This window comes from Macrobrachium rosenbergii, chromosome 23 (genome assembly GCF_040412425.1).
Source record: "Macrobrachium rosenbergii isolate ZJJX-2024 chromosome 23, ASM4041242v1, whole genome shotgun sequence".
In the NCBI taxonomy this organism is placed as follows: Eukaryota; Metazoa; Arthropoda; class Malacostraca; order Decapoda; family Palaemonidae; genus Macrobrachium; species Macrobrachium rosenbergii.
The window spans coordinates 43,028,075-43,041,968 of NC_089763.1; the positions used below are offsets into that span (position 1 = coordinate 43,028,075).

A 13,894-nucleotide genomic window follows, 5' to 3' on the forward strand; every position below is an offset into this window, starting at 1 on the left:
AACTTTAATTTTTGAAAGAATTAAGGAGAATCAAAGACCAATCCATTCTACTAGGACTGGACAGCCAAAACCTGTCTAGAAAAGGGCACAGACACACAAACATATCTCAAGAAAAAGTTTGCCAAATTAGTATTCTGGTGTGAGATGAAAGTCAAAATCTGCCCTCCCAATACCATGAACCTCAGGAATTTTGCCATCTCATCTACACAAGAGATACCAGTGACAGCAAAGTCAGCAGCATGTTCAACCATAGGTCAAGCCATGGTGCTGCCTAGGAGGAGGCCACAGTAACTGAGTCCATGGTTCTTGACACTGTTTACAAGAAGGACTTACCTTCCTGTTAAGAATCTCTATCAGACTGTGTACCTGTCCCAAAACACAACACGCAAGTGGAGACCACAGCAGTAAAAAAACAATGGTCTCACCACCAGAGCATACCCTCGAGTTTAAACTATCAACGAAACTGAGTTCAACAACAGTGCTGTGGTCACTTGAGAACTTTCTCTTCAACATCAAAGACAAGACAACATGTGGTGATTAAGATAGGAATATGATGATAGGTTCTGGTTTGTATACCTAGGAAATATTCACATTACTTCCAGCTTTCTTATTTCTACCTACAGAAATACAAACCACTGCCTTTTATGTATAAGACTATTGTCAACTCACTGGAAGCTGAGTATCAACCTAGAAATGTCATTCTAAGTCACAATAGCGACAAGGGAATGGCAACTTCTGTAACCTCCTATTTGGTCTGGCATACAGGTTTCCACTAGCGAAATAAATATGATTATAATTATTGTTCTAGTGACCCTGACACCCTAAATCACAACCATGACAACAATAAAGATGTTATACTCTCAAATGTCATGCTCCATAATCCTGTCAAGAACCATAACAGCACATAAAATGGAGATGTCTTAACTTGACTACAGCAAAGAACAAGTAAAAAATGTGACGAAGTTTCTTCGTCGCAATTGAGTTTTCTGTACAGCCGCTACAGCATATAATCAAGGCCACCGAAAACAGATCTATCTTTCGGTGGTCTCAGCATAATGCTGTATGAGCCGCGGCCCATGCAACTTTAACCACAGCCCAGTGGTGGCCTATCCTATATCACTGCCAAAAGCACGATTATGGCTAACTTTAACCTTAAATAAAATAAAATTACTGAGGCTACACAGCTGCAATTTGATGTTTGATGATGGTATGTTTGATGATTGTAGGGTGGATGATCTACATACCAGTTTGTAGCCCTCTAGCCTCGGTAGTTTTTAAGATCCGAGGGCAGACAGAAAAAAGTGAAGAGAGATGGACAAAGCCAGCACAGTTTTCATTTACAGAAAACTAAAAGGTGGCAGGTTACTGACAAGTGAGTCAGCAGTAGCCAGTCATCCACCTTGCTGCCACCACTTAATCACAATGTTACCTAGCTTTCAACAACCATTGCCAGTTAGTACAGAGACTAATTCTAAGCTACTGTACATCAGCTTAGATTAAAAGGCAATGGTTTGTATTCTTGTAGGAACAATTATGTTTCATCATTGTTCAAGTACCTGTTCAGGCTTACAGTGGGAGTCAATGTAGAGAGAAGGGTCACTTGGCCTGGCCTAGGCTAACACTTAACTGTAAAAGGCATTTCAGAAGGACTAACTACCATGCTTCTTTGGTTCTGCAATTACCAGTTCATGTGCAATATGAGAACCATTTTAGTACCAGCCTCTTTGGGATGAATGTAGACACATGAAAAAAGATGAAAAACGTCATAATCATAAACGAAAGATATGAACATAAACAAAAGACATAAAGATATATGGTACAAAAGGAGGTAAATATTCACGCTGGCAAAGGTGTGGAACCAGGCCACGGTAATAGTCTTCAGTTTTACCTCTAACCAGACCTACCTTTACCTAAGCTTACCTCAGACATCATACATTTATCGGCTGAGGGGCAAGCCAGATCCCATTCAAATACATTTCTACACCTCTAGAGCTCTTACCTAGCCTAACACCAAGATTGGAGCTTCACCCTCATAGATCTAAGCCAAAATACATCATTGAAAATATACTTATACCCCCTTATAAAAGCAACCTTACTTTAATGGGCTTAAGCTATGGGCTAAAAGTTCCCCACATGGCAAACACAGCCTGGTCGGTAAAATCTTATAAGTTGCCAATAAATACGGTAGAACTAAGCAAGAGCTCCGCATCGGGTATTACTTTGGAAACAGATTTTTCCTTAAGTATTTTGGTTGCTTACTAAAAATTTACCATTATTTTTTGTCGGTCAACTGTAATTAGCCTGTAATTAACCACAGAAGTTGTATGCTGGCCATCCTGGAATGCTATCGTGCATGCGCAGTGTTATAGGGGAGCTTTTGGTAAAAAGTGGAGATTCCTTCACCAGGGTCTGCCCCTCATCTAAGTAGTACGGCCTGCTAGGCTACGTTAGGTTAGGTTAAGGTACGTTACGTTAATATAGTTCCTTTTATAATAGGTTTCCTTAGCGAATCCCTTCTTGAACACATGGCTCCCTGATGACTTGCGAATGCACGGAACCATTCCATAGCAACAACAGGGTGGTCCAGTCTTTCCCCCAATGTTTCCAAAACCCCGCGTTCCCAAAGGGTCCTCGACCATGTTGGGTAGATATGAGGTTAATAATAATTGACCGACAATAAACAACACTAAAAGTATAGGAAAAATCAATTTCCAAGGTAATAGTCCATGCGGAGCTCTTGTTTAGAAATACCATCAATAAGACTCCAGCCAGCCATTTTAGCATGAAAAACCATTTTGGATTTTTCATGCAAAAATGGCTAGGAAATGATAGGGCACTAAAAGAACGGTAGAACTAAGCATTAGCTCCATGTCGAGCATTTCCTTTAAAATTGACTTTTCCTATAGTATTTTGGTTGCTTATGAAGAATTTACCATTATTTTTTGCCGGTCGACTGTAATTAACCTATAATTAACCTCAGAAATGATTACGCTTTTGTATGCTGGGCATCCTGGAATGCTATCGCGCATGCACAGTGTTATAGGGGGAACTTTTGGTAAAAAGGGGTTTCCTTTACTGGGGAGCCCCTCGGCTAAGTAACATGGCCTACCAGTTTAGGTTAGGTTAGGGTACATTAGATTAGTATGGCTCCTTTTATAACAGATTTCCTTAGCTATCCCTTCTTGAACATATGGCTCCCTCATGACTTTTGTGTTCACAGAACCGTTCCATACAGTCCGTGGGGAGCTATTACTTAGAAATACCAAAATAACCTAAAGATACCAACCTAAAGTACCATAAGGGTGTTTACTAGTTACAATTTTGCTGTATTAGCTATGGAGGTGGGGGGCTAGTGTTGTCCTACCTTATAAGTCGTAATTTGATTAATTTTTATTTATCATTTACACACAGTGTTTATGGGGCTCAATATAACGAGAATGAAGGGCTTTTTTCAAAAATATAGGTTACAATTTCATATCGTGTATTGGCAACTTATAAAATAATACCGCCCACCCTAGGCTACCGTAACTTTTCCTTGGCCTACAAGTTATGTCTACTTACCTTCAGGTGTTCTGCTGGACAGACTAATTGAAATTGAATTTCCCTTTCAGAAGTGTGACCCGTTTTCGCAGCCTAGGCCCAATTGCCTACGGTAACAAGTACATAATTACAATATCACGAGATACTTTTGACACTTTAATGTTGACACTCCCACTACAAGTGACGATGATCAGCTGTGAGCGCGTTCCATTATACAAGGGTTAAACAGGCACGTTTGTTTATGATTACGAATGACAAGTCAAAACATCATTTGTTATCATTAGTGTTGGCACGTAGGCAATTAAATCAAAAGTACTTTAATGATTTTTATTCTTTTAAGTATTTATGATGTAGAAATGTAGCTAATATGGGAATCCCGCTCATCCATTAAATCTAAACATATTAACGTTAGGTTTGAATCCTGTTTCAGTTGGGTACCAATGATAAACACTGTTTATGGTGCCTGATTGCTAACAGATCGCTTCGCAAACATTTCTGTGACGGCATTATCATTTAGAAAAAGGAGCAGAGCAAAATGTAGTTACATTGTTGTTTTAGTTTACGTTTTATATATTTATCTACAAGAACCATTCAGTTCGTCCTACGCTCATTATAGCGTTCTAGAATCTAGCCATCACGCAGACAAGAGTTTTTATCTTCACTGCCTCTTTCATATGTTTTACGAGTTTTTAATGGGTCTTTTAAAAGAGTTTCTGAACATATTCCACTTTAACGACTATTTTCTTGTAGCCAAATGAATATCCGAAGGTGCCTTCTTCCTTGAATAGATCACAAGGTCATGTCTATTGTTTTCATTAAAATTTTCTGCCAAATATACCATACTTAGTCTTGGTTTTGTTATGAGCACTGAATCGTTCTTTCCAAGATACTGACTAGGCTGTTAGTCCCCAATAGAGAGAACGGTTTATATTGGTTGCTCAAACATTACTAATGGTGTGATGGATTCTGTGCAATTTCCTCAGTTCTGTTTCTTAAAGGCTCTGACATCGCTACCGACATCAGTGATTTCATCACAGCAGTAAACGAGGCCTAAAAAACACTTCAGAGTTTAGACCTTGGTAGTACGAAACAAATCTCACAGGCGGGGGAGGACCCAGCAATAGCCACTCGCCTCTCCTCGAAAAAATCTAAATTAAATCATTCATTCCTTTTGCTATAAATATCCCCGTGTATCTGCCCTTTAGCTTCAAAGTTCATTTTATTCTGAAGATACCTAATGCTTATGTGGAAGCTCAGTTCGTAAAATAGACAACACACTCTAGGCTACAAATTGAAGTTATATTGTTTGCTTTTCCTTCGAAAAAGACTGAATGTATATGAAGCTACATTCAACAATCCCAAAGAGGAGCAGAGGAAAGATTGGAAAAACAAAGATACCACTGAAAAGTTTAAAGAATCAGAGTATCATTCCTATTCAATACTATTTTCATTATTATGGAAATCTTGCTGACGTGAAGGTTAAAGAGGAGGTGTCTGACGTGTACTACTAAAGATTACAATCAAAGGAAACTAGTAAACCACACAGAGTTTTCGTCAAGTGTTTATTCAATAAGGAGCCTAGCAGAATTCTTACGCATTTCATATACTTTGATTATTTTTACTTAGCATTTAAAATTTGATTACTTTCACCAATACTATTAGATTAATTTAGTAAATGTAAAGATTTAACTGTTCTTTCAAATAAGTAAAGAAATTATTTAGTAAGTGATAAAGAACCGTTTACCTGGCAATTTTTTTCCGCGGATCTGGATCGACAGTTGCGGCGACTGCCATCACGTTTTTTGGCGCTACAACGAAGTCAGCTTTCATGGTAGTCAGATACTTCGACTTCAAAGTTTAATTTGTTGAGTGCAGTGCTATAAACTTGACAACACGTAAGAGATTTGGATCGTATGCCCTCCTTTTCCTTGTTTTACGTATCCTAGCCCCCATATCCTTTCCAAATCCTTATCTGTCGTGACACAACCAAAGAATTGAAGTAGCCTTCTGTTCCCTTAGTCGTTGGAACACGTGTTGGTAAGTGGCTTTAATTTTATCAACCTATAACTGTATTTCCAGAACATAACTAGAGGCCAGTTGTTTTTACCAACCAAATAGGTTGGATTTGTTTCAGGTTAGGGGGTAAATTACGATCAGTATGCTTAAACTTTAGGCCAACTTTAATGCAGGTTGATATATGATTCCTAGATTAGGCCACCATTGTTTCGGTTAGGCAACTTGACTTACAGTCGTTCGATAGGAAGCAGTTTCGTGCTTCCTACAGGGTGCACTGTAGGCATTATTAAAGGTTCTTTGCAGCATCCCTTTGGCCCCTAGCTGCAATCCCTTTCGTTCCTTTTACTGTACCTCACTTCTTATCCTTCTTCCATCTTGCTTTCCACCCTCTCCTAACAATTATTTCAAAGTGTAACTGCGAGGCTTTCCTCCTGTTACACCTCTCAAACCTCTTACTCTCAATTTCCGTGCCATCGCTGAATGACCTCATAGGTCCCAGTGCATTGCCTTTGGCCTAAACTCTGTAGGAAGCAGTTTCGTCAATTAACGTTTTACTCACTTGTTTTAAAGACGCGACTAACGGTTTCCCTTACTTTATTTACTTCTAGAGGTGTTTACTTAATTAGGCTGTTATAATACTGAAGCTTTTGAGAATGAAGTGTGCATAGGCTTAGACTGAACAATTTTGTTTAGATTTACATAACTACATGGAGTAGATTTACATAACATGGGTGTAGTAGAATATTTAGCCAAAATTAGGCCTGCCTGCATATTTATCATTAATTTTGTTACTAAGGGATTCAGAGCCGATGAAACACGGTTTTTCGGCAAAAACTTTCTACCAAAGCATCGGATAAAGGTGAAAGTTGGCAAGTGTATATTTTATACCCCTACCTATTTTTTGCAAGTATTATTTAGTACCTATGTTCGATAGCTTTGATATTTATATAGTAAAATGAAGTCGCCTATGCCGGAACCGAGAAAATCACAGACAAGGATCCTAAAACAATTCGTTACGTAAACGCAATATGACGTCATGAGGCTACGCCCATCTACCATGTAGGCGGTGAATCGATATGCTTACAGTCTAGGCTTCAACAGATTCGATAATGGCCAGCAGGATATGGAATTGTCCCCGTGGTTGAATGACTGCATTTGTGCTACAGCTTGCCACTTTGTATACAAGCGAGAAGATCCGTGGCAAGATTTACTATAGCGTGAATGGGTAATTATTTCTATAGTGGGTAATAGTTACTTGGCCACCACAAAAGTGTCGGTAGGAGCTGTTGTTAGACAATCCTGACCTCTTCCTCGAGAGTGACGATGAAGACATTTTGTAAATAAATTATGTATAGTGTTAGACGTTTTATTTGTATATCTAAAACATATTTATTAAAACAGTGATTATAACAATATGTTCCTCATTCGAACTGATTCCAATATATTTTCCTTTCCATGGATATCAATATAAGTCGGGTTACATTTGATTGATATTAAGTAGGTAAATAATAGCTTGCCCTCAGAATCTTGACTCCTACCATTACCTTTCATTTGCAGCGAGTAGGTTATACGAGCGCTGTTTAGGTTGCTGTATGACATAAATAAAAAAACAAAGAAAAATAGCAGTGGGTTACATCAACTGAAATAAACAAATGGCGTTGACCTTTACACCTCTAACAATTGAGGGAAATGAGGTATCATTGCTTTTCATTTGAATTCTACTTCTAGTGACCGCTCCTGACTTGCTGCAAATAGAGGGCTATAGTGTCGAAACTTGAGGTAAACCAAAACAGATGGTCTTTTTGTATTCACGCCCTGAATAGATGTAGATCTAACAAATTAACTATAGACTGGTTCATTATGTGGATGAATTACATACACTGAATTATTTGTAAAGTAGAAACAATACGAACATCAAGAAAATGGAAGAATTCTAAGTTAACAACTTAGTCCCAATAACTGCTTTGGAAGTTGCAATGAAACCTCCACAACATAATAATAATAATAATAATAATAATAATAATAAAATTATTGAGAATGCTCGCCATCACTGATATCGCTGAAACCTAGGATGGGTACTAATATTAATTAGTGAATATGTCATCAGCAAGTGGGCAGAGCCACAGTGCAGAGACGTTTTCACCATATGTAAACAACTCTTCAATGTGGGTAGAGCCTTATAACGTCATAGGTTAACGTCATTATTGTGTTCAAAACCCTTACCTGCTACTTTGATGGCTCTGGCATAGGAAACTCACTTTTACTCTGGTAATTACCAGAACTATTGAACTTAGGTACTAAATAATACTTGCAAAATTTAGGTAGGGTTAAATATACACTTGCCAACTTTTACCTTTATCCGATGCTTTGATAAAAAGGTGTTGCCGAAAAACCGTGTTTCATCGGCTCTGAATCCCTTAGTAATTTGCCTTAACTTGACTTTAACCTGGTCAAAACTTACTTGAATCCCTTGGCTTAACTGAACTTGCCTGGAATTCTTATGGCCTTAGTTTAATTTACTTTGAGTCCCTTTTAGGCTAATTGAACTAAAATTTACCTTACCAGAATTTATTTACTGAGATTTACCAAGCACTTTATTAATACTTTGGACTTTCTGGCACAAGTCTGAAAACACGTTATGGGCACGGAAGAATTGTGTGCTCGACAACCCGTCCTTTACTATCAACCTTTTTACCTGAGAACATTCAGTGGAAGGAATTACCCTTGTAATTTATGGTGTACATTCTTTCAATCTTCCCACTGAGTGATACAGAATTTCCCACAGGCCTTTAGCGGATGTCTCTGAGCCGTGCGAACAAGTTAGAAGCGTTACTTATGACCCTAAAGTAGACGTGTTCGATCAAGAAAGAAAAAGTCTGGAACCAGATCACTGCGACCTAAGTGACTTTGAGTAAGGTAAGGAAGAATGTGACTTTGTTGGTAACATTACGTATAAGGCTAGGTAATTACGTTGATAAGGTAAGGTTAGGTCAGTAACGCGTGGTTAGAATTTTTATGTGATAACTAGAAAGGGAACTCGAGTCTAGGTTGCTAGATCAAACGGGTTCTTGGAGTGACATCACACTGTTACTCCATCCATATTTAGTTGAAAATTTAGACCTGAAAAGGAATTTTCGGGGCACAGGCTCGATTATTCGCGATCTTGAAACTGATGTAAAACTTATCATTTCTCATGTAAACAGACATGACAGGCTAGCTTAGACTTCCTTTCTTCAGTAAGTATGAGAAAGTTACTGTTCTAACATAAGTAAAGGCAACATTGCTGACAGAAAAACTGGATTTATTTGGAAATGAAATTTTGCGGAAAAGTTTGCAAATAAGCGGGCATACACTTGTCCAAAGTTTTTTCTTGTATTATTACCCTAAAGGCTATTTTTCTTGTTTTACACATGAGAACGTTACTCTTAAAGGTGATATAGTAAGCATCCTCTTTAAAATATAATGTTCATGTGTTAGGAATGAAACTGTGCTTAAAAGAAGGCTAAAATAATAAATAAAAAAAGAACATGGGCCTACACATGACCTTGTCCAAGCTTCATATTCTTGCTCGTTAATAGCCTGCAAGGTTTAGGCGAACAGACTTTATTAGACTAGCTAGCAGAAACAAAGACAGTGGTGAAAGAGAAACACAACCAAAAACACATTATTAGGAAACAAGGAAAATTAGTAAACATTTAATGCAAGACACAGAGGCATCGCTAATGTTGAAGACGTAAGATTGAGAGCCAAGTGGGGAGGAAGACAGGTCAGGGTAAAACCAAACCAGACCATCTCATGAGAATTCAATTTGCAATGGAGAATAAGTAAAAGTATAAAGACAACTTACAATAGTGAAGATAAATATGATTTTTGGGTAGGGTCGTTTATTTGATGATACAAGCATGGTATTTTACAATGTTATCTGTTACTTGGAAAGTTCTAGCCATAAAAAATTCCCGTATGGAGGCCATTTGTCCAAGGCCAGGAGTGTTAGTTTATTGATTAAGTTGTTGTAGGTTAAAATAAAGAAAATGTATAACCAAAAACTCACCTTATTAGACTTCAGTACAGGGCACTAATTCCAAAGTAAACTTACAACCCTTGAAACAACAGACTTGTGAAATCATGCGTTGTTGCAATTGCTCTACTGTATTGTGGTGTTTCTGGTTGCAATTCAACCCTAGTACACTCGGACAAATCTTTGTCACTCGTTACGCTCACTTGATAATAAATTAAAGCAATTTATCTTATTATTATTTGTGATCTAAATCAGTTGTATTGTTTGAAATTCCTAAAAAGTCAGTTGAACAGAACCGATGTTCGCAAATTTGTAGTGTGAATTAAAGTTTCTTTTCATAAACATCAGAAATACAGTAATAAACTTGTTAACTGCATGAAGCCAACTTAATTCCATCGGTTTTTACGTTCTCTGACAGCCCATATATAATGCGAATCTCTGTATCAGTTTCCCATCGGTTACACTGTAATTCAGCTGTCGAGATACGCTAATCTGTTCGTTACTGCATCTTGAGGCTTTGAAACCGTAGATTTTCATTGGCGAAAGAAATGATCCGTTTTTCTATTGTATGCTTGTTTGATTTGAGTTGTTTGAAATGCCTCCTTGAGCTAGAATTAATTGATACTTAGTAGTCTTGTGATAAGTTTGTTCGCTGGTTCTGCAACACTAGACCTTAAGAATTAGTAAGTCATTGTTGTTTTAACTTGCGGGTTGATGGCTCCATAATTCTTAATTGGATACCCCTATATCAGCTCTTGAGGTCATTGTTTGTTTTTATTGTCTTGATATTTCGGGAATGGACATGGGAAACTTTGATAATTTCCAATGTACTTTTCATTCTTTCTCCTCCTCCCCTTCCTGTATACGCTTCTAGTGTCTGGTAAGAAAGTTCTAATGGCCCTTTGCCAAAACAAATGTCATTTTCACTGAGTGCCATACCTTGTATGGTGTTCACAATTAACTGATTCAACAGCCTTAGTGAATAATTAAAAAATCAATAAGCAAAGAGTAAACAAGCATTACTGTAAATGATGAGTGAATGCTATCCCCCTGGGGTTTTGGAACCACCATTTAAGATATTAAAAAATTTCGTGCATTTGCAGTGTCCTGGGTAAAGTGGCTATGCGTATGTGGTAAGATTGTATGGAGAATGGGAACGCCATTGTAAGTTGCCTGGAGACATGACCAATGATCTGGTAATGATACTGGAGAGCACATAAAGTAAAGACACTTGGCTTGGTTTTACAACTTGCTTGTTGTTGTTGTTGTTGTTTTTTTACCAATACTGGCAGGTTGGGTTGTTGCTCTTGTTCTGTTTATTTGTTTAGCCTCTTTGTGTTCTTTCTTAGCTTGTCATAGGCGGTGGAACAATTAGGTATGAATTTAACACTGTCAGTTGTGATTTTGTGGCAGATGATGTTGAATGTAAGAAGTAGAGAGAGAGAGAGAGACGTTGTAGCAAAGGACAAAAAATGTAACGAAAAATATGAGATAACTTTGTAAATAACAAATGCGGAATGCAGAGAGAGAGAGAGTAAGAGTAAGCAGAACTAATAAAGAAATTATTTCAGTGTAAAACCTCTAGCTTCATGTTAGCAGTTTGCACACAACTCATCAGCGTTTGTGAGGGCTCCACATTAGAATACTGAACAAAGATGGACTTTAGAATCCCTTCAGTCGATGAAGGTCAATTTTTTTTTCTTAAAACTCTGGTGCGAGTGACAATTACAGTTTTATAAGGCATGGACAAACAAAAGTCAGTTTTATGCGTCACTGGCCTCTCCCGTCCCATCAACAACATACACATACTTGCAGTTTCGACGAAAGTTTTGCTTTTATGGGAACGATGTAGGAGGGTCTTGGGATCGAAATGAAAAAATATATATAGATTTCTTCATTGACAATGCTCCACATACATGGTATTACTTTTTTATGTAGACATGGGCAGAGATATTGTGGACGAAAAATAGAAAATTCCATTTCAGTCGTCTTGAAAATAAATTGTAGGCCTAATACTGGGTTATTTTAATCATTAGCTTCTTTGTTTAATACTTAAATGTTTATATAAGGAGGCTTAAAAACATCCAAGCCCATCTGTCGCACTGAATCTTATTTAATATACAGTGGCAACAACACAACACTAAAATGCATCGTTGGCTTATAACTGTGATGCGTTTTCGTTTTACTATAAATGTTTTGAATTACGATTTAATGCCAGGGACGAGCTTGGGTGTTTTCAAGACTCCTTTTTTAAGCTCTATTCCATCAAGAGTATCTACGCAACTCTCTCTCTCTCTCTCTCTCTCTCTCTCTCTCTCTCTCTCTCTCTCTCTCTCTCTCTCTCTCTCTCTCTCTGACTGACCCAGCGTATATTCATGACTAAATTATAATCCCCCGAACTTTTCCGCACGAGAAGTTCAGATTTCAAATCATACTAACCCTAATCTGAGGTCATCACTACTTTTATGTTTCAAAAATCTCTCTCTCTCTCTCTCTCTCTCTCTCTCTCTCTCTCTCTCTCTCTCTCTCTCTCTCTCTCTCTCTCGTAAGTTTTTATCTCTTACAATGCAAATCCCCCAAACCAAACACATGGACGTCGTTGCTTTGAGATTGCTATCGTTCCCGCTTAGCCTGTGTTTCAAACATGCGCATGCGTATATATGCAGGTATAGTGTTTATCCGAGCACAAAACTACAATTCACCTATGTTTTCAAGAAGCTCTTTCTTTGCTAATCAGTTCTGAGGAGAAAAACTCCTGGAATGGAGGCTAATACAGGCAGGGGAACTCAAAACCGAGAACCAGGAGATTGAATTTCAATGCTTCGCTTTCAGGAAAGTGGTGTAACTTACCTTTGGTAAAACTCTCGCCCATTCTTATTCTCTGGGTCTTCGATGCACTCTTCCGTTCTTTCCCCGAAGAGGAAAGTTTTAATCAGGGGACTATAATAACTTGGAGCGTGTTAAGAGTGCTCCAAAATTTAATCAACTTTCTCATCTCTCTCTCTCTCTCTCTCTCTCTCTCTCTCTCTCTCTCTCTCTCTCTCTCTCTCTCTCTCTCTCTCTCCGTACTTTGGGAGTAGAAGCTGAAATTTTGTTTTGCGGTATTGAGATTATTTGTAATTTGCTTATAGAAAATTGGAAAGAGAGAGGAAATCAAAGATAAGAGAAGAGAAGTATTGGTAAACTAGGCCTAAAGCAAAATAGTACGCAGTTCAACAAATAAATTCATCAGAAACAATTGACAGATATTAGAAAGATGAAACATTTGCTATGTAACAAAGCCATTTCATGTTTGATTGATTTTAACATATCGTGCGTTACTACCATCAGGGTCATTGTCGAAGTTATTTCAGGTTAAAAAAAAAAGTATACCTTAGTTTTACCAGACCACTGAGGTGATTAACAGCTCTCCTAGGGCTGGCCCGAAGGATTAGACTTATTTTACGTGGCTAAGAACCAATTGGTTACTTAGCAACGGGACCTACAGCTTATTGTGGAATCCGAACCACATTATAGCGAGAAATGGATTTCTGTCACCAGAAATAAATTCCTCTAACTCTTCATTAGCCGGCCGGAGAGTTATTTCAGGTAATTGGCCTGGTATCGTCTATGGTCATCGGCGAATTTCTTTTTTTTTTTTTTATATGGTCTCCATAAATAGTTTCATAGTATGGCTGTATATTCTTTCAGTAGGGTTCTATATTTACATTTAATAAGGTTGCTTTTATATTATTACTGCGATAAATATCAGTGCAGAGTTTTGTTATTTACAGTCTTCGTATTTAGCCTTCTGGACCTAACTTCTATAGCCACCTAAGTAAGGTCCCTAGCTGGAAATTAATCGTCTGCATTATTATTTTTAATTATTATCATTTTTAATATATATATATATATATATATATATATATATATATATATATATATATTACTATTATTCTCCATATAATTACTGTTATAACCATTATTATGAATTCTATTTTTTCTACTTATTCAGCAACTGTGTGGATACTGCCGATTACTATTTTTATCAAAATGTTATCTATCTAAATTGTGTGTATTGTATTTGCATGTTCCATGTAAATGGCCCTGAGCTGAAATAAAAGATATTATTATTATTATTATTATTATTATTATTATTATTTATTATTATAAATACACTATCGGGTTCTATATGTAGTAACTAAGCATAATACCGTTACTACTACTACTACTACTACTACTACTACTACTACTACTACTACTACTACTACTACTACTACTACTACTACTACTACGCAAGGTCCAACCTTTCTTTGGACCTTGACAATTAATATTGTTTTT

General features: G+C 37.3%; 1 protein-coding gene and 1 pseudogene across 1 annotated transcript in view; one reads left to right on the forward strand and one right to left on the reverse strand.

Moving 5' to 3' along the window:
• The window catches only part of Sec6 (Exocyst complex component Sec6), a 40,341-nt gene extending 35,906 nt beyond the window's left edge, over window positions 1-4,435 (reverse strand). The window contains exon 1 of the mRNA XM_067125824.1: window positions 3,562-4,435. The gene's annotated coding sequence lies outside the window, so the exon portion shown is untranslated. The remainder of the gene's footprint in view (window positions 1-3,561) is intronic.
• Window positions 4,436-8,340: 3,905 nt separating this feature from the next.
• LOC136851567 (relaxin receptor 2-like) overlaps window positions 8,341-13,894 on the forward strand; it is a 352,585-nt pseudogene continuing 347,031 nt past the window's right edge.